Source organism: Durio zibethinus, chromosome 9 (genome assembly GCF_047325235.1).
Source record: "Durio zibethinus cultivar Kanyao isolate XHJ-2024 chromosome 9, ASM4732523v1, whole genome shotgun sequence".
In the NCBI taxonomy this organism is placed as follows: Eukaryota; Viridiplantae; Streptophyta; class Magnoliopsida; order Malvales; family Malvaceae; genus Durio; species Durio zibethinus.
The window spans coordinates 8,266,110-8,286,772 of NC_143170.1; the positions used below are offsets into that span (position 1 = coordinate 8,266,110).

Sequence of the window (20,663 nt, forward strand, 5' to 3'; positions counted from 1 at the left end):
GATTCTAAGCCTCTAGTGGAGATAAGCATGCAGATATATATGAATTGCTAATTTCTCATATTTTCAGATGCAAAATGATGCATTTTTTTACTCTAAAATTCTGGCATAATATAGAGCATTTGCCTATTTCATGTAGATACAAAGCATATTGACCATCAGGCAGCTCTTTTGCCGTTACTTGGGGTCCATTTTCATGTTGCCTTTGCTACTTACTTTTGCTATTTGATTTTGCTTCTTAAGAAGTTGCTAAGAAGCAAAAGCAAGTGGAAACAAGAAAAATTCATTATAATTAAAAATGAAGAACCAAAATACAACACCAATTCTAACATAGCTGTTCCCTTTTTTTTCCTGCTAGAATTTTAATTTTTGATTATTTGAAAACATTATTTGCTGTTTTCTATTCAAATGTGTTTTATATTTTTTTGCTTATGGAATTAAAGCAAGTAGCAAAAGCAACTGCCAAATAAAGGGTTATTAAATTTGGCCTTTAACCACTTAAATAAATCCTTGTGTTATTTTCTTGTCTTATAGTTTCAGTTGCAGTTATTGATTAATTTTTCTATTAACATCTGTTTGGACCCCGCCCCCCCTATCATCATTTTTAAGTATCCTAAATTAATTAGTTTGGGGTTTGTTTTGGACTTAATTAAGGATGAGTCTTTTCACTTACTGCCAATTGATTTTAAGTTGGATAGCTTAGTAGTTAGTCTATCATAACACCTCTTCATCAATCGTTAGTATTTTTGTCAGGATAAATTTTCATTCTTACAAGTATGATGTAATTGTGAAGCTCCAATAGAACAAAAATAGGAACTGATGCATGCATGAAAGATTTTGGTCAGTAGCAAGCATTATGTCTAATTTATGTTGTTTTGGCTTTATATGATGTCATGTAAAAGAATGAATGCATACGAGGGTATGCATTAGATGAAACTAAAAAGAGCTAAGACCAATATTTTTGAAGTAAAATAAAAAAAACAAATATGAAGAAAAAGAGGATCTAGGACTATACGCTTCATTTCCAAATTTCCAAATTTGTTAGATTGTGTAATATATCATGCATGTGTAATATTAGGTTATATTTTTAGTTGTTATACGTGATTAACACATGTTAGCCCCTAAAAGTTAAAAATGTTTGGCAAGAGATAGACGATACTCTTTTTATTGGGTATATAAAACTGTTGCAGAGAGAAATCACAAGCAGCAAAACGAAGTGCATAGAATTCTAGACTGTAGAGGAGAACCATGCAAAGGAAAATAATAAATTGCATGCAAAAATTAAATTCTAAAATTCAAAGTTCTGCACAAGATCCAAATTAACATCTGACATAGCATTTGTCTTGGGATTGTAGACAAAGTGGAAAGCATGTACAAGACGCAGAAGACTGCACAAAATAAGGCTTTCTGTTTTTGTCAAATTCTGCTATCACTCCTTCCATAGGCTTCACAGGATATGCAAAGTTAACATCTGCACAATCTCCTTTTCCTCCCAATCTCTACAGCTAGACAAAGCATAGGCAACTGTTTCTGGGATAGCAGAAGATGTTACAAATTTCTTGAGCAGTGATGTATTCATGAGCAAATGATTCATTCATTTTGCCTCTTATTTTTCACCGTGAGCATCAACTAATCTCAGTATTTCTACTTAACATATTTTCTGCCTTTGAAGTGCCGGGTAAGGCGGTCCTACATACATAGAAAGAGACTTGGAGGGACTAGGACTTGCTTTCTCTGAGTTAAAAAAGTTTGTGCTAATGCTTCGCAACGGGAAAGAGAAGTAAATAATCAATGAAACATATAGACAATACCCTTTGAATAATAATTATGTATAACTAACTACATGCATCTATGTGTGTGTATGACTTGCGACAGTTCATCCAGTTAAAGGATTCAAAATTGAAGAGGTGGGATGGGACCCATAATATTGAATTCAAATGAAAGAATTTTGGCATGTCAAGCAAAAGATTTGTTGTAGTCAATGCATAAATGTAGAGAGCACCCTTAAAACTTTTGGTTAAATCATAGGATACATTTTGTGCATGTTAGTAGCCATGCGCTGCTTATTCTTCTGCTCTTGCACCATTTAACATGCAACAAATTCATTCTCTGTGATGTGATTCCATATCCATGGCCATTTAGTATGCTGGTTTATTTTTATTAACGGTGCTTTATCTGTTTGCTTTGGTTCTTATGCTTGATAGTTTATCCCGTTCTTATTCTGGCTCTGTTTTTCACTGCTCTTTAACATTATAATGATAATAACGGGAATTTTTACTCCAACATATTCTGGCTTGCTGCATTAGTGCAGTCAATTGGTGAACTTGAATTTGTGCAACAGGCATGTAAATATAATTTTACTTACAATGCCTTTTTGTTTGTATCTTAATTTGTTTCAACTACTGTGGGTTTTTTCCTCTTTAAGTTCATGTTGGTGTGATTCTTTATTCTGTTTCTACAACCTACAAGAAGTAACAGTTTAAATGACAGTGTACGATCCTCAAGAAATTAGAGCCTTTCTTGTGTGTGGGTTTTTTTTCCCATGCTTGGCCTCTGAAATTAGGGAAATCTGTAACAATTCATAACCATCAATTCACCGTCATCAGCATGCCTCTCTCTCTCTCTTTCTGTCATTTCCTATTCATGCATGTGCAATGGACAGATGTATGCTAAAATCTGAAAATGTATAACAATTACAGGATACTAACATCTTATTTCTGTGCTTTCCTCTATTGCTGCTGCTTCTGTTAATTCTTAAATTTCCATTTCTTCTAAACCTTTTCCTTTAGATTTATTTTTGGCGTATAGAATATGTCATGAGTAAATAATATTTTACCAATGTTCCTGGTTTTGGTTTTCCTCGTGCATCACATATACCATTTTCAAAGCATTCATCAGAAGGCTAACTATCTACTTTTATTGCTTCCTGTCTCTTATTTAAGAGTATTTTCTTTTTATCTTCTCTTCTTAAGTGCATAGGTCGGCTTTTGCAATTGGACAGGTGATGATTCTCTTCCGATTTGTTTTATAAAGACTGATTGTTCCAAATAATCTTCCTGGTTATTCTCTCTAAGTCTCTAACTAGAAATATCGTGTACCAAGGTTGATGCTTGCAACAGAACCTTTGCACAAATTGCATTAAAGATTTCTGGATTCGTCCATATAGTGTGCTCTTCTCTGATCCCTTATCTAATAGTGTTTGCTTCACATGATTCTTCATCATTTATATATAGATTTGTTACTCACTGCAGGATCATGGCTTTGAACTAATTAAACTGTTCTGAGATTTTAAAACGATCTGGCAAGTCTGAATAGAAGCAAGCAGAGCACTCCTTGATCTTGAGTTTCATTTCAATGGTATTGATGCTGCTTAATTGTTATTTATCAAATATATTGAGGAGGAGCCTTCTCTAAGAGGTTGCCTTCAGTATAAAAAAAAAAAAGTTCTGAGTTCCTTTCTTCTGTAACCTTTCCTGATGTTATCCTGTTTATTTTATTGGTAATATGTAGTTTTACTTTGTATTCATTTAAAATTTGGTGTTGTACTTTTTCCGATTGCAGGACAGGTAAAGTTGGGTTTGCATGCTATGTGGATATGTCACATACAAGTCAGAGCAGTTTCTAATGAGGATATTAAGGTAACAACTCTTGTGGCTTTGCTTTGGCTTTTAGAAAGTCGCACAGCATTCAATAATGTATTTCTTCAGCACTACTTGTTCTGCATTTTACAAGTTCATGCAGGAAGGTGGGTTTGCATTATCATTTGTCTCTTTGGGATTAAAACTTTCCTCTGGATATGTGGTTGCTTTATATTTGTTGATAATATTGCTGGGAAAGAGAATACATCTGATGATTTAAAGCTCTAATTCTTTTACAATATTGAGTCTTTTGAAGATTGTCCAGATGCTTCATTGCTCACTTGATGCACTCAGACTTGATAGTTGTGGGGGAAAAAGGGTTGGTATCTGCCGGTTAATAGTTAAATGATGGTTTGAACTCAGTGTTTTTTAGGGGCAAAATAATGATCGGAATAAAGAGATTAATTTTGTATTTGGCCAAAAAAAGAAAATAGTTTTTAAGATTCTTGGAAGAAGCTCGACTATAGCTTTTATGTTATAACTGGAACCAGTACGAACTTTGACTAAATTATGTACATAATGCCAAATGTTTTAGCTCCTTATTTTTTTCCAATGAGTTAGAAGCAGAGTTTCTTGTGGCTCGATGTTAATGATATCTATAAACACAGATAGCCTCTTACCATAGAAGTAAAGTGAAACAGAATAAAATAGAAATGGCCACTCTGTGTCTTGCAAGAATTAGGAGTGCTAAAGAGTAAGCTTAATCAGGAATACCCAATGACACGTAACTATCAAATTTTAATTACAAGTAAATAAAATTAAACTCTTGTGGAAACTCTAGAAACTCCAGACGTGGTTAAATTAGCAATATACCCCTAATTTGTAGAAATTGTGAGAAAACTATAGATTTGCTCTAGCAGTGAAAACTTCTGATTTGCTTAAATATGCAAAGAAAGCCAAAGAATGAGAAAATCTAGTTTGCTGTGGCTGCATGTTAATAATTCTTTTCTTATGTTTTTTTATGGTCCAATATGCTTGGTATGTATTCTGCATCTATTTTCATTTTCTTATTACTTTTTCTATGTATGTATTTTAATTTCTTTTTCTTTGAAGTTGTAATTTCTTTTTGACCATCCAATATGTTTGTCTTTTTTTTCTTTCTTTTAAAACAAAATTTTGGAATCAAATTTTGAGCTCCCTTTTTCGGATCCACAACACTTCTCGGAGTGCCTAAAGATAAGTTACCGCCTATAGGTGATGTGGAGATTTGCAATAAACGGAACAATTTTGCAGCTCTGTTTACCGAGATAAGGCCTCCTTCTGTACCTCCCGTGGACAACCCAAACGTTTTGAATGATAATTTGGTGATTCCAGAAGCGTTGAAGGAAGTGCAGACTGTTTCCAACAGTCATGAGAGGAAGACAGCTGTTGTTAAGATTAGGGTCAGGCAGTCTGGCACAACCAGTAAAGCAGAGGAAGCTGACAATGGTACTGTCGAAAGATCTCATCAGGGTGGGGAAAGATCACGAGAAAGTATCATGATGCTGATCGGGGTGCAACTAGTTCGGGGTGGTCGTCTAGAGTGAGATAGAAGAAATAATTCACCGGTACTGAGGAAGTAATTTCGTCCATAAAGTTTTTGTTTTAAAAAAATCATGTCACGTCCTTGTACAGATTCCACTTTGCAGGTTTGATAACCTTTCAACGGCTTTGATAACCAGTCAACTGGTGTTGAGTTCAAATTTTGTAAACACTGAAATTGGATGCAACTGTCACATCTAAATCAGCCTTTTTTTTTTTTTTTTTTTTGTTGTTAGAGAAAGTTGTGAAGTAAAAGCAGCAACCGAAAAGGCTAAATGTGTGGTTTTACGAAGGTAGACAATTAAGCTTTTGGAAGTTCATATCTATCTATATAATTAATTTTGATTATTTTGACCAAAACTTGATTTTTTGTGAGAGGTGTCATGTGGCACATTGTTATTGTTATTTTTATTTTTTTTATTTATTATTTTTAATATTAAATAATTATATTTTCAAAGATCTAAAAATTTTTAAAGAGGGACTCATTTTATATTAAGGATTTTTTTTTGTATTCTTTTTGCAATATTTTTAATTAATATTTTTTAAACATTATTTTTTGTGAGGCTTATTTGATGATAAAGGTACATCATGTATTTAATTTTTTTTCAACTGAAAAGTATAATAAAACATTTAGTATTCAATAAATTTGTATCCGTCTTAATTTGATACGGATGTTTTTATAAAAAATTAATATTAACTCAACGAGTTAATTTTTTTATAAAATTATAGGATAGATTAAAAGCGAATTTATGATATTTTATTTTAATTACCTATTATATAAATATAAAGTATATATTTTATTATCTATTTAATTTTATATTTATATAATATATTTATTGATTTTTTATTGAAAAATAATTAAATGGGTTCAACACATACAAAAATAAAATAAAGAAAATTTATTTTTTATAAAATATATTTCATGAGAATAAAAAAATAATTTGTGTACTTAGGTATTAGTCTTATTTAATTTTTTATTTTTTTATTTTTTTTAAATTAAATAAATTTTTAATAAAAGATCAATGAATAAAATGACAAATAAAAATATTTTGACCTGCGATAATGTACGGCATGGGCAGCCATCTAATTAAAGTTAATATTATTCATTTTCTTTGATCTTTCATCTCAACGTTGTTGTACATAGGAAAATGAGAAAGCTAGTGGTTATCAAATATTTATACAAGGTTGATTGAATTAATGAAAACTAGGTTCAATTTTTTTATCGATAATTTATTTTTATGAATAATATAATTTTTATGAAACTTACAATCTATTTTTGTATTATATAAAAATGTTTCCTCTCACACTAAATTTTCTTTTGACTAAAAAAAATTATATTAACAGAGTAGTTGGTAAACTTCTAGTAGCTACTCATTCACGGCCGGGTAATTGAAAAACGAGGGTGAACCAATTTTTTTAGCCAAAAGCAAACAGTGGCATTGTAGCTTTGATTCTGCGATCTCTATGGCCGATCTTTAGGATCTTGGGGCTTTTTTCTGGTCTATGTAGAAAGGGGCAGACAGTCAAAAAAGAGCTTGCACTACTATTAATATTATTATTAGTATTTCTCCCATCCTTTTCACTGCTGTTGACGTACAGTGGCACACGAAAGTTATCAGTACTACAACACAACCATTGAAAAGGCTGCGCGGTGTATAGAATTTTGCAGTGCCCAATGGCCTATCACCTATAACAATCTCAATATAATAATCTTCTTTCTAGTAAAGTTTCCATCATAATTTTTATTGCTCTGCTGGCATATTTGAAAGTTATTTTCACCCCTTACCGTAGTTAGGAGGAGTAATCAAGTTGCACAAGCTTTTAGTGAACAAATACAGAACATTTTTTATGGATTATTCTAACTGCAATATATATGAAATTAATTCGAAAGAGGAGGAAACATAATGGTAGGGTGTGTAATTACTGTAAACTTTTAAAGATTTTATATAATAGCTTATTTGGACTGTTTTCTATGTTGCATATGTGAAGTCTAGCTAGCTAGCTATAAAGTGATCAGCTGGATTGGATCTGCTATTGGAAGGGAATTTGAGAAACCTGAAAATGCTGGTTTTGAAAAAACAAATACTTAGGAAGCAACAAAATCCTTAGGCAACCTGCACAAAATATCCAAGAATCTAGGGGAGAATCCAACAACAAAATCTACCCCAACTTTTCTTTCCGTTTCCATTCCACCTGTAATATATATATATAAACTCTATGGGTGACTTTAATTCATGATAACCATGTTTCTATATTGTGAACACTCCAATTCAGCATTATATGTACTGCATTTATGAATGTATATGATAATACCAACTCCTGATAATATACATATATATTTACGTATAATCATACATAAATAGCATTTATATAATCACATACATTTTTTAAAAAGAAACCTAAGGAGAAGCCTGCCCTGTCTGTCACTCACATAATCCAAAGGTTTTTTTAACTAACCTTTGTTTAACAAGATCTAAGAAACCTAAACGTAAGTATGCACATGAAGGGCTGAGATAGCTCCACTGTTGTGTTATGCCTTTAACGTACTCAGGTACGTCCCTTGCCTTTGTTGTACTAATAGTAGCAGTAGTACTACTAGTCTCTCTGCAAATTAAACCCTAGCTTTCTCTAATAATTCTATTATTCTTCTTTTCTTTGCTATCAATGCAACCACTACTAGTCTTCTTTCCTTTTCAACAATCTATTTTCATTTCAGTTTTCCCCACTCATCTATCTATCTATCTGCTTCAACTTTATTTTTGTCTAGATTTATGAACTTGGCTTTTCTTTTATTTTCTTTTCTTTATAGTTTGGCTATTTTCAAGTGATGAAAGGTTGATGTTGAAGAATTTCAGGTTAGTTTTCGTGCATAGTTAACTATTTAACTTAACTTTTTGCAGGTACAGTTTGTACACTCTCATCATTCTTAATTGTAGGGGTTTATTTAAAAATAATGGCTCAATTGTGTTGTCTTAAGAAACATTATTATGTCCCTTCATTTTTAAATTGTTTTGATTCATTCTTTTTGCATACAGATAATGATGGATTCCTCTCTTTCCTTCATGCATTGGTTGGTAGCCTCTGATGAGTTCCTTCAAGCTCAAGGTAACAAATTACAAAGCATTAATGAATTTTTTTCTTTAAAATTCCAATCTAATTAATGTTCCATACATATATGAATATCAAAGCTCATCCTTGCTATTTCTAAATGTTGCAAACTACTGTAGAAATTCTTTGTTTTTCATTAAATTTTCTATTAAAAAAACTTATTAATTAATTCTAGAAATAAAGGTGTTTCTCTTTTGTTTACCCTAAAAAAACCAAAATTAAAAAAAAAAGATTTTGGAATTTGGGCGGAAGGTTTTTCTGTTATAGGCTTGGCCGAGGCCGACTTAACGCCGGCGGGAATGAGCCATGCCTATGCACATTGCCTACATCCAAACAACCCAGTCTTAAAATTCTCTCTCTCTCTCTCTCTCTCTCTCTCTCTCTCTCTCTCTCTCTCTCTCTCTCTCTCTCTCTCTCTCTCTCTCTCTCTCTCTCTCTTCTTATATAAAAATAAAAGTAACACTATGATCTGCAGTTCAAACTGTGGCTTGCACATTACCTAAATCATGCATTAACATATAATCATGAGGACTTAAATTAAAATCTTGAAGTCCACTAGTTCTCATCCTTTCTAAATTTAATATATATATATATATGTATGTATGTATGTGTGGATAAATTTGGTGAACAATATGAGCCTTCGAAGCAGAATCTTCCGGACTTATCAGGAAATTGAAAAAAAAAATTATTTTATTTTGTTACAAAAATGAAAATGCATAAGATAAGATCAAAGAACGACAATAAAAGCTTTTCTTTCACGGAAGTGACTGCTCCCTTTAATAGCTTGTCCCCAAAAAGAGGACTGCCGCTTTCATTAAAAAAAAAATCTAACCTCATTTGCTTTTATTTTTCCTACAATCTTTTTCTATATATGAGAATGGGTAAGTACTATTACAACTGTTTAGAGTTTTCTTTTATTTTTCCTTTAATATTTATTATGTTGTTTTAGTCAGCATAACATCTATTAGTTCATAAAAGCACCATAATTCCATTATTCCTATCTAGTAAGGATTTAAGAGTTTCCCTTTATCGATATATATCGGAGTATTTTGTCCTTGATTTACCCTATAACGGTTGAACTCAGAAATTTTAAAGAAATAACCAAATTGAATATAAATGAATGAATACATATTTATAATTTATTTTTTTATTTTTAGAGATATTCAAGTCGGTTCGTGTTTGATAAAAATATTATTTTATTTATTTAAGTTATATTCATTTAAATTATAAAATTTTTACATTTAATTTGTGTTCAATTCAATTAAGTTAAACAAACTCATTCACATATATTAAACAAATATGCTCAAAAACATATATAAATAAGTATGATTATGAACAATAAATAAATTAAAACCAAATAAATTTAAACAATAGGACTTTAAATGAAAATAAACAATCCTTAAAATAAAATTAGAATAAAAGATAAAAATATAATTTTATTATTATTACTAAACAATAAATAAATATAAACAAACCTTAAATAAACAAATTTTAAATAATCCTTAAATGAATATATTCGTGAAGATAAATGAATCAAATAGATTTTTATTCGTATTCAATTAATTTAATAAATAAATATAAAAATATTTTTTAATATCATTTGTTAAATTTAATAAATAGATAAAAATTAAATATATTCATCAATGCTTTTATCAAAAACTGCATTCATTTACACAACTAAAAATTTTGTTATTGAAAATCTTGATTTGAATTTTGAAGTGAGCAAGATGAATTTATAAGATAAGAGAAAGTTATTTTATGATGTATATGTAATATTGTACCAAAAATACTATATATATATATATAGAGGGGTGTTTTAAAATATTTTTATTGTATATACAAAAATCAATGAAATATTATTGTTTTGTCTTTTGTGGACGCATATTACCCTATATCAACGACAAATTAAAGTAACTAAAAGGCAGAGTAGCTTGGCAAAAAGTTAGGATAAAAGAATAATGCATTAATTATAAAAGAAAATTTATTAAAATAGGTAATATTTGTTGTTTGAACCGTGTCAAATATAATAAAAAAAACATTGCTTTTGATATCTATTATAACTTATTATTAAAATTGAGTTTCAATTCGTGCTATAGTAATTTTTCAAATGCGAGCCAATTGATGACTCAATTAAATACCACGTGACCCCTCAGTTCTAGGTGTGTTGTCATTTAGAAGAGGTTTGTGTGGACGGGAGTACTGAGGTAATTTTTTTTAGTGGTGGAAGATGAATGAGAAGTGGGGACTGTATTGTAAAAGGTTTTTAAGGTCTTGGAATTTTGAGAATTTGAGTTTTTAATTGGGTATTGAATCGTAAAATTAGATTGTTTTAAGAATTTAGATTTTGGATTGGGTATTGTATTGTAAGAGATTTTTTATGTTTTATTATATATATATGGTAAATTAAGATTGCCAATAATATATTACTATTTTTTGCTTTATGTTTATTTACTCTTTTAAAAAAATTGATTGTTTTTTTTTTGTGAGTTTAATTTTCTAAATTTGGAATTAAATTATTTGACTTTTTTTTATATTTATTGGATTGTTTTTTAGTTTTTTCTGCATGTTAACAATAATTTTCATTATTGATGCATACCTTTTATATATTTCTTAAAAAAATTAGATTAATTTGGTTTAATTGATTTTATTTTTTATATTAGACATTAGATTGTAGAAAAAAATTGGGGTTTGATTTTGGTTGGAGTACTTTTGGAAATTTTTGGTGATGATTAAAAAGATACAAAGTATATTAAATTGATAACTATGTAACAAATTAATTATAGTTTTTCGCTAAACAAAATTATTTAAAAAATGCAATATATATTAATAATCATATAAATTCATATAAACTATCCCTATGCGAGGGTAGGGTTAGCGATGCTAATACGATTTATTTACAAGTTATATAATTGTATATATGTGAACACAATGTCAAAATAAAAAATGTTGGATAAATTATTTGTGCCCATTACAACTCATTTTATGAATACCATTTTACACTAGACATAATTAATATTTAAATAAATAGAAGGAAACAAAAGAAAAGAAAAGAAAATATGGTTGTGAAAAGAGATCGACATAAACTTGTATTTAAATATTAACTCAAAAGATTCATTCATTTAAAAAAAAAATAATTCTCATACATTTTAAATCCGATTTTCAACATTATAAATTTTTATTTTTGATTTTCTTTAATCTTGGTCTCCTTCATAAAAAAGTAGACATAAAATTACAATTGATTTGGTAGGATACAAGAAAAATAATCTTATTTCTAGGATCGAAGGACAAGGATCGGATTTCCACTAATAATCATTTATTATTATTGCAAATATCTCATTTTATCCAAAATTTTTTTTGAGTTTTAAATTTTGTTTTGATAATATGTTGTGAAATTGCTTAATCAAGTTCTAATTTATGAAACAAGGATTTTAAGCCTCAATTTAAAAATCCAAAAATGTTTTTTTTTAATTTATTTATATTATTTTCTTTCTTTATTCAATTTTATTTATATTTTGTTATTTAAAAAAATAAATTTTGATTTTTTTAAAAGATTGTAACTTTATTTAAATTTAAAATTTAAAGATTAAGTTTGATTTTGATAATTTTTAGGAATCAAGTTTTTACAAGAACAAAAATTTTGACAAGATCTTGATAGATTCAACTAGTATTAAAATTTTTCAAATTGAAAAGATATTCAATCCCTATAAAAATAGCTCAATTCCAAATTCAGAAAAACAAGAAGTAATTGATACAACAAATGGAGCAAATACAAAACTTTGAGATTTGAGGTAGAAGTTTTCGAGCACAGGAAAAAGGAAAATCAATAAGCAATTGGAAAGGAAAATAACAAAAACAGTCGACAATTCAATAAGGTAACAAGTAATTGAGTAATCAACAATAAGCAAGAAGAAGCACAAAGTTAAAAAAAAGTCATAAACATAATATTAAAGTAAGCAGAATCAAGCAAAATATTTCTTGGCAATAGGCTTTATTTCGAGTTGGCCCAAGAGTGTTGGTTAGATACATTTTATTTATTTATTTATTATGATTTTATATTTATTTGTTGTCTAATGCGGCTTGGGATAATATTTGTGATAATAATTTCTTGAAATTATTTTGTTTTGCTAGTTTTTTTTTTTTTACTTATTTCTTTATTTGTTTTTTATTTCAATTTTATTTTTTTACCTATTAATTATTGATTTAATTGATGAAAATAAAAATAGAATTGAATTTTTTAGAAATGTGTAAGTATATTATTTTATGATTCAAAACTTTTTAATATGTTTGTATGATTATTTATAATTAAAATTTTGTAAATAAATAAAAAGAATGTAAATAAATTAGTTTCTTCATCATAAGATATTTAATAAATCTGATAACGAAATTTTTTTAAGTAAATAATGAATTTATCTTAAATACTCTTGAGATGAGAAAAAAAAAATTTTTTTGTGAAAACCTAAAGAGTTTTTTTCAATATTTAAATATCGAAATTAATAAAAATTTATAACAAATACCATTTTAATTAGGGCTTAGATAAGATAACATAAAACTGATTTAGTACCAATTTTGGACATTATAAGGGTGCTAAAACTTTTTCTATGTGTAACCGACTTTCGAATCTAGTTTTGTTGATATAAACCAAAACATAACTTTTTAGAGTCTTTTTGTAAGTTTAGGATAATCTTAAAAAAAATAGATTCACATAGGTGGCTAATCATAACTAGATAAAAGGATTGGTGGCTTTTTCATATGTTTTTATTTAATGCTTTGGTTCTTAAACTTAAACGTTATAACAATTTGGTGATTCTACTAAAGATACAATAGAAAGTCAAGCCATTAGTTAGTTATATATTATCTTAAGCCTTATTTTGATGGTTTTTTATAATGTGATTATTTATGATTCTCATGTGTACTAATCTATTTGTTTTGTATTTATGTAACATTTGATTTGTTATGTGCACTAATGTATTTGTTTGTTAAATAATAAATCAATCTTCAAATAATTTGAGGCGATATAATGCTCGGTACCAAGCTAGAATGAGGGCAAAAGAATAAGCTTTCTGCATCCAAAAAATAAAAAAGGCAAAAGAGGAGATGAAGAGGCAATTAGAAAATATAGCTAAATTGTTGAAAATTTTAAACAAAAGGCAAGTAGTGGTTGAATAGGTTATTGTCCAAAACGAAATGCTAATAGTCCATTATACCCATTGGTTTTGGCCCATATCAAGCTTAAACATCTCAAAAGGTACCATTATAAATGTCATTCATTAGAAGATATCCATATCTATATTTTGGCATGCCATTAACAACTATTTAAGCTCACTTTCAAGGGCACATTTTTCTGTTCTTGATATAAAAACATCTGATCCAAATTGATTTCTTGATTTGAATTATCCAAAAGAGCAAGAAAAGCTAAAAATGGGTGCATTAGAAACTAAAAAAGACTTAAGATCTCAACTAAAGAAGGATTTTATTAACAAAAAACTCTGAGCCATTAAGAGGATGGATTTTTATAGGTTGATGGATATTATTGGATTATGCTTGATTCCTGATATGGTCCATTCCATCCAAGTTCAAGATGTCTGAATTCAAAAAGTATGATAGAACTAAATGTCCGATATCATATCACTATATACTTTAATAAGATGACTGCTTATGCACATGATAAAAAGTTATTCATTTATATTTTTCAAGATAGTCTCACTAGCTCTATTACAATGTGGTATGCCCAATTGGATAGGTTTTGCATCTATGGTTTGAGGGAACTAGCTAGGGCATTCATCATATAATATTTAGCTCCAGATCATTTGTTCTTACAAATCATGACAAAAAAAGATACTAAAAGCTTTAAAAAATATGTCTAGAGGTGGAGGGATGTTGTTGCCCAAGTTCAACCACTAGTTATTGAAAAAAAGATTATAGTTCTATTTGTCATTACCCTCAAAATTTTATATTATGAAAGGATAATTGAAAATACCACTAAAAACTTTATTGACATGGTGATTTCTAGAGAAATAATAGAAAATGCAATCAAGAATGGCAAGTTTAAAAGAAGTGGTACAATGGTGCAAAAAAAGATGATGTGAAAAAAAAAAAGAAAAAAATGCTCAAGCGGTGACTTATGAAGGGTAACAGGTTGAAAGTTTTTACCCATACCACCAGTACCCACTAGTTTCACTATCTTTTCATAAGTAATGTGTAACTAAACCTTTATCCTTATTAGCTAGTGCTAACACTAGTTTTTCACCTAATTTTTCAACCCCAAAACACCCATATACATGTTTTGCCCTACTACTTCACTAGTTTCAAAGAGTAATAACTAGCCAAATGGTTCGAAGAGACCTTGAAATAATTAAAAGAGCTCGTATTGATCTTATTCATATGACATATACAGAGCTATTCTCGAAACTGGTTAAAAACAATTTGGTATAACTAGTTCATCTAGAACATCTAAAGCCACTTTATTCCAAATGGTATAATATCAATGCTACATGTAATTATCATAATAAAATAGTGAGTTATTCTATAGAAAATTACCCTGCTTTCAAACACAAGGTACAAAGTTTAATTTGAGTAAGGTTGATGAGTTTTTATAAGCCAATTGGGCCTAGTGTTATTGTGAATTCTTTGTCTAACCACACAAAGGCATAATTTTTAAAAGGCTCTTATGATTACTTGTCATTTTAGGAATTTTAGAAAATAATGCAAGTTTTTTTAACATTTGAGAGTTCTTTTATATATGTTGGTCTTTTATTTATCTTTGATCATTTCAACAAAATGATAGATGCATTTTCATTACATTTCTCATTTTATTCCATTATCTTTATATATCCTTTCATATTTCACCCATTTTTATATTTTAAATAATGAATATTCAGACAATCATGACAAAAATTGAATATTCAATTTTGAAACTATCATTCATATTAGTGAAGTTGATGTTTTGAGATTCTCAATCCATTAGGATTACTAAAGCAAAAAGAAAAATTTTATGAAATGAAAGTCGGCATGAAATTTCACCATTGATTCTTTATGATGATTTATTCATAAGTTTGCTCTTATTTAATAAATATTTTTCAATAAGAATATTCATGTTTGAGATAAGAAATGAATAATTTTCTTTTACCTTTCACAAAGAGTTAAATTATTCATTTGTCACTCTTTTGAGCCTATTATGATTTTTCTTGAAAAAACCTACCAAAGATCATCCTCCACACTGAGGAACAAATTTTGAACAAGGTTTGTTTTAAAAAAAAAAAGTGATATCCTTAATATCTCAATGGTAAAACTCTTTTGTACTTGAATCTTTCTTGAAAAATGATGAAAAAGTGTAAAATCAAAAATGAAAAAGAAAATATGAAAAAAAGAAAATAAAAAAAAATGAAGAAAATAAAAAGAAAGAATTGATTAAGGATAAGATGAAATGCTAAAATGTTCAACATGATGAGAAATGACCTTTTGGTTTATAACTCTTTAAATATATTTTGGGTCTTAATGATTTTTGTCATTACCCTTCACCTTAACTTACATTACGTACCCTAAAATTTTATTTTGTTCGAATGCGAATACTTGAATTAGAAAATCATGAATTGAACTAGAGCAAGCTTGTGAAGTCATCAAAATGATATTGTTTAAGATTTTGATAAAGATGTCACTAATGGATCAAAAAAAAATGAAATGAAAAGAAAAAATGTAAGAAAAAGATGTGAAAACAATAAAAAAAAAAGAAAAAGGAAAACTTAAATTTAAAACCTGAAAGGATAATTTAAGTTAAAAAAAAAAGATATTTGAACTGAAGACTTGAAAAATAGTTTTAATGTATGAAGAGTAATATCATTTGAGGATCCTATAGCTTATGGATAATGTTTGGATTAATAAGCTCAAAGATCAATGATATTAATAGAATGAGTTTTTTTAGAAAGAATTCTAAATTAATTTGTTAAAAATTATTTGAATATTCATTATTTTAGATGTTGAGAACCTCTCCAAACACTTATCTTAGAGATTTGCTTTGAAATTATTCTTTTGCCTATTTTTTCCTTGCTATACTTATTTTCATATATTAGTTATTCCATTTTTCTTCTTTACCATTTGCTTCCTTTCTCATGATAAATTAAGAAAATTTGATAGATTACATTTGTCATAAAATTGGAATGATTATGAATGAATAAATTATTGATATGAAAGATCCTTATATTATTTTGAAAAGACAGTTGAAATTGATTAAAGCAGATTGAAGATGAAGTAGAAATGATGAAAGAAACCTAAAAAGTTAGTGATCCTTAAGGTTTGTAAATGAAAGAAGAAACATTTTGAAAGTTCAAATTTGTTGATCAAATGATGACATTTCGGTTCATAAAATCAATTGATACATATAATAGGTAATTCTAACGAAGTTGAAGAAAAACATAATAAGAAGCTAAAAATGAAAAAAGACATGAAATAGAATCTTGAGGACTTTTTACCATAATTAGATATACATAACATTGATTTTTGCATTTCATGCATTGCATTCATGGTATTCATTACATTTAATTCTAACTTTTGAGTTTGAAACTGAAATTCTAAGCTTAAAAAAATTTTAGACTTGACATTTTTATTGAAAATAATGTTAAAGATGTTTGACATAATGAATTTTAAGAACAATATAGTTGGCACAAGATGAGTTTAAAGTCCAAATTAGTTGGTATTAGTTGAGTCTTAAGCCTATGGTAGTAATTGAGAATTTAAGCCTAACTATGTTGGTACATGAAAAGAAAAATGTTAATTTGTATAGTTTCAATACCTTGGCTAAAAATGAGCTTTTTTAGTTAAGACTTTTAAAGTCTTAATGCCTCTTTGAATTTTCATGTGAATATTTGTATTTTGTATGCAAATATCTAAATTTTCATATATGTATATTTGAATTTCAGATGTAAATCTTTAAAGTTTTTCAAATGTGAATTTTAAAATTTTAGATATGAATATCTAAATTTTGTTGAATGTGAATAGTTAAATTTCAAAAATTTTCATTTTGGATTTAAATTTCTAAAATTTTTTGAATGTGAATTTTTTAATTTTTGAATATAAATCTTTGAATGTGAATTTTTTCAATGAGAATCTTTAAATTTTGAATGTGAATCTTTAAAATATTTAATCTTTGGTTTTTGAATATGAATATTTAAAATTATTAGTAAATTTTTACAGTTACAAAATTTTGAATTTTATTTATAAATTTTTGAAATTATTTACAAATTTTTACAATTGAAAATTTTGAAATTTCATTTGTAAATCTTTAAACTCTTGCGAATCATTAATTTTTTTGGGAATCTTTGATCTTTTGTGAATCTTTGAACTAATATTTGAACTTTTATGAATCTCTGATCTCTTACTAATCTTTGAACTCTTGCAAATCTTTGATTTCTTACAAATATTTGATCTTTTCAAATCTATGATTTCTTGCTAATCTTTAAACTCTTATGAATTCTTGATCTCTTGCAAGCCTTTGAATTCTTGCAAATTTTATTTTTGCTAATCTTGAAAATTTTGTGAATATTTACTCATGTAAATCTTTGAACCCTTTTATGAATCTTTGAATGTTCCTAATCCTCAAATTCCTTTAAATATTTTGCAAATATTAGAAATTTCAATTGCGAACTGTTGAATTTCAAGTTGTGAATCTTTAACAATTTCAAATTGTGAATTTTTGAAATTTTGAATTTTAGCTCATCTTTGAATTTCAACATGTTTTCCGAATGCGAATCTTTGAAAATTTCAAATTGTGAATATTTGAAGTATTAGTATTTATTTTTCATTGGACAAGTGACACCCGAACAAAATGAATGTTTCTATATTTGTACAATTCCTATTTTATAAAAAATGTGTAAAGAGGAGCAACTGTAAACACTTTATTTAATCTTAAAATTTTTCTTGACATTCAATGGGTTTCAAATTTTATTTCGATAATATGTTATGAAATTGCTCAATTAGGTTTTAATTTATGAAATTGGATTTTAAGCCCCAATTTAAAAGCCTAAAAGTGTTTTTTTATTTATTTATATTATTTTCTTTCTTTATTCAATTTTATTTATGTTTTGTTATTTGCTAAAAATATATAAATTTTGATTTTTTAAAAAAAAATTTTGATTTTATTTAGATTAAATTTAAAGATTGAGTTTGATTTTGGTAATTTTTGGGAATCAAGTTTCTATGATAAGAAAAAAAAATTTGGAATGATCTTGATAAATTCAGCTGGCATTAAAATTTTTCAAATTAAAAAAAGATTCAATCTCTATATAAATAGTTTAATTCCAACCTAAAAAAACAAGCAATTGACACAACAAATAAAAGCAAACATAAAACTTTAAGTTTTGAGGGAGAAGTTTTCTAGCAAAGGAAAAAGGAAAATCAATAAGCAATTAGAGTAAGTGATTATAAGAACAATTGATAATTTAACAAGGAAACAAGCAATTGAGCAATCAACAATAATCAAGAAGAATCACAAAGCAAAAAAAAAAAAAAAAAAGCAATATACATAATATTAAAGCAAACAAGAGTCAACCAAAATTTTTCTTGATAGTAAGCTTTATTTAGGGTTGATCCAAGAGTATTTGTGAGATATAGTTTGTTTTATTTTTATTTATTATGATGTTATATTTATTTATTTTTATCTAATGTGGCTTGGGATAATATTTGTCATAATAATTCTTTTCTGAAATTATTTTGTTTTGCTAGTATTTTACTTATTTATTTATTTATTCATGATTTGTTTTTTATTTTGATTTTATCTTTTTCCTATTGATTTATTGATTTAATTGATGAAAACAAAAACTGAATTAAATTTTTTTAGAAAAGTATAAACATATTATTTTATAATTAAAAATTTGTGAATATATTTGTATCATTATTTGTAAATAAATAAAAATAATTATTTTAAATTGATTTTTTTGTAATAAGATATTTAATAAATTAATGATTAAGTCTTTTTAAGTAAATAATAAGTTTATCTTAAAACTTTTGAGATGAGATTTTTTTTTTTTGGAAAACCTAAAAACTTTTTGAATATTTAAATATCAAAATTAATAAAAATAAGTAATAAAAATCATTTTAATTAAGGTTTAAATAAGATAACATAAAAATAATTTGATATCAATTTTGATCATTATGTGAATGTTAAAATCTTATCTACATATAATTAATTTTTAAATCTAATTTTATTAATATAAATCATAACTTTTTTAAAAAAAAAAAAAATCTTTAGTCAAATTTAAAAAAATTTTAAAAAAATTCATATGTATAATTAATCATACTTAAATAAAATAAATTGATATCGGCTTCATGTTATTTTATTAAATGCTCAGATTTTGGAACACTAATTGTACTATCTTTGCATGTCGGGGATTTGACCAATGGAACACTGTGGGCCTTTTTCTTTTTTTTTTTTATCGCTTTTCTTGCCTCTCTTCTTTTTCTTTTGGTTGGATAAGAAACGGATAATTACAATATATTTCTTTTTTTTTTTCCATAGGGTTATTATAAAGTATTTTCATTTTTATATATTTGTAGTGTTGCCGGAACTAAGAGATGTCGGTAATTATCTAAATAATTGGTACTATTTATATGATTGATGTCGGTAATTAGAATTTTAGAAATAGTGAAATGACGTCTTTTTTTTTTTATATAATTTAAATTGACAACACAAATTGACAAAAGATGTCATTTGACAGTCTTCTCTGATAGAAGCTAATCTTAAATAGGAGAATGTTGGAACTCAGCACTTTGGATATCAAGGGCTAGCTGTTCCGATATCATCTCTACTCTGCTTTTCTTTTCAAGGTATTAGCTCGTTTCATTTTTGTTTCTTAATTTTACAAGTTAATGGCAATCTTGATATTATGAATTAGGATCATTCATTCATTGGCTATTGGTTATTGGTATTTAAAAAACATAGAAAACAACCAATCAAATATAAAACTAAATCTTCAAGCCTCTTATTGAACCCATTACTCTCCCAAATCAAAAGTCTACTCTAGATTGTGCTATAAATTTGTGTTTTAAAATGAGTTCAATTTCAAGCTTAACTCTATCCATTCAACTGAGCTTAGTCGCACTTGTGTTAAATTAAGAAATATGTATGGAAATGAATGATAAGGACATTCATTTTTTAACAAAAAAATTATGTAGAATATCTTAGACTTGACCTAACACAATTGTTATCTTTTTTACTATATCTTCTTAGACTTTTGTCAGTTGGCTATAAAATCTTGTGTGTATGGCTGCATTAATTTACTCAATCAAGTGGGTTTCATTGAATTATATGTTGGTTTGTTAGAAATTGGTTTGGTTTTATTTTGTTTATTGATTTTTTGTTCTTGATATATATTGAATGTTATTTGATTATGATTATAATTTATAATTTTA

At 27.3% G+C, this 20,663-nt stretch overlaps 1 long non-coding RNA gene across 2 annotated transcripts; it reads left to right on the forward strand.

Annotated features, from left to right (window-relative positions):
* The first annotated feature begins 1,120 nt into the window (after positions 1-1,120).
* LOC149516778 (uncharacterized) lies at positions 1,121-5,471 on the forward strand. 2 transcript variants are annotated; one of them, XR_016345150.1, is made up of 4 exons: positions 1,121-1,615; positions 3,249-3,354; positions 3,559-3,635; positions 4,830-5,471. It is a non-coding gene; the product is annotated as an uncharacterized LOC149516778 (long non-coding RNA). The 2 variants fall into 2 exon arrangements; XR_016345149.1 differs by lacking the exon at positions 1,121-1,615 and having other exon boundaries at positions 1,632-3,354.
* Positions 5,472-20,663: the final 15,192 nt, after the last annotated feature.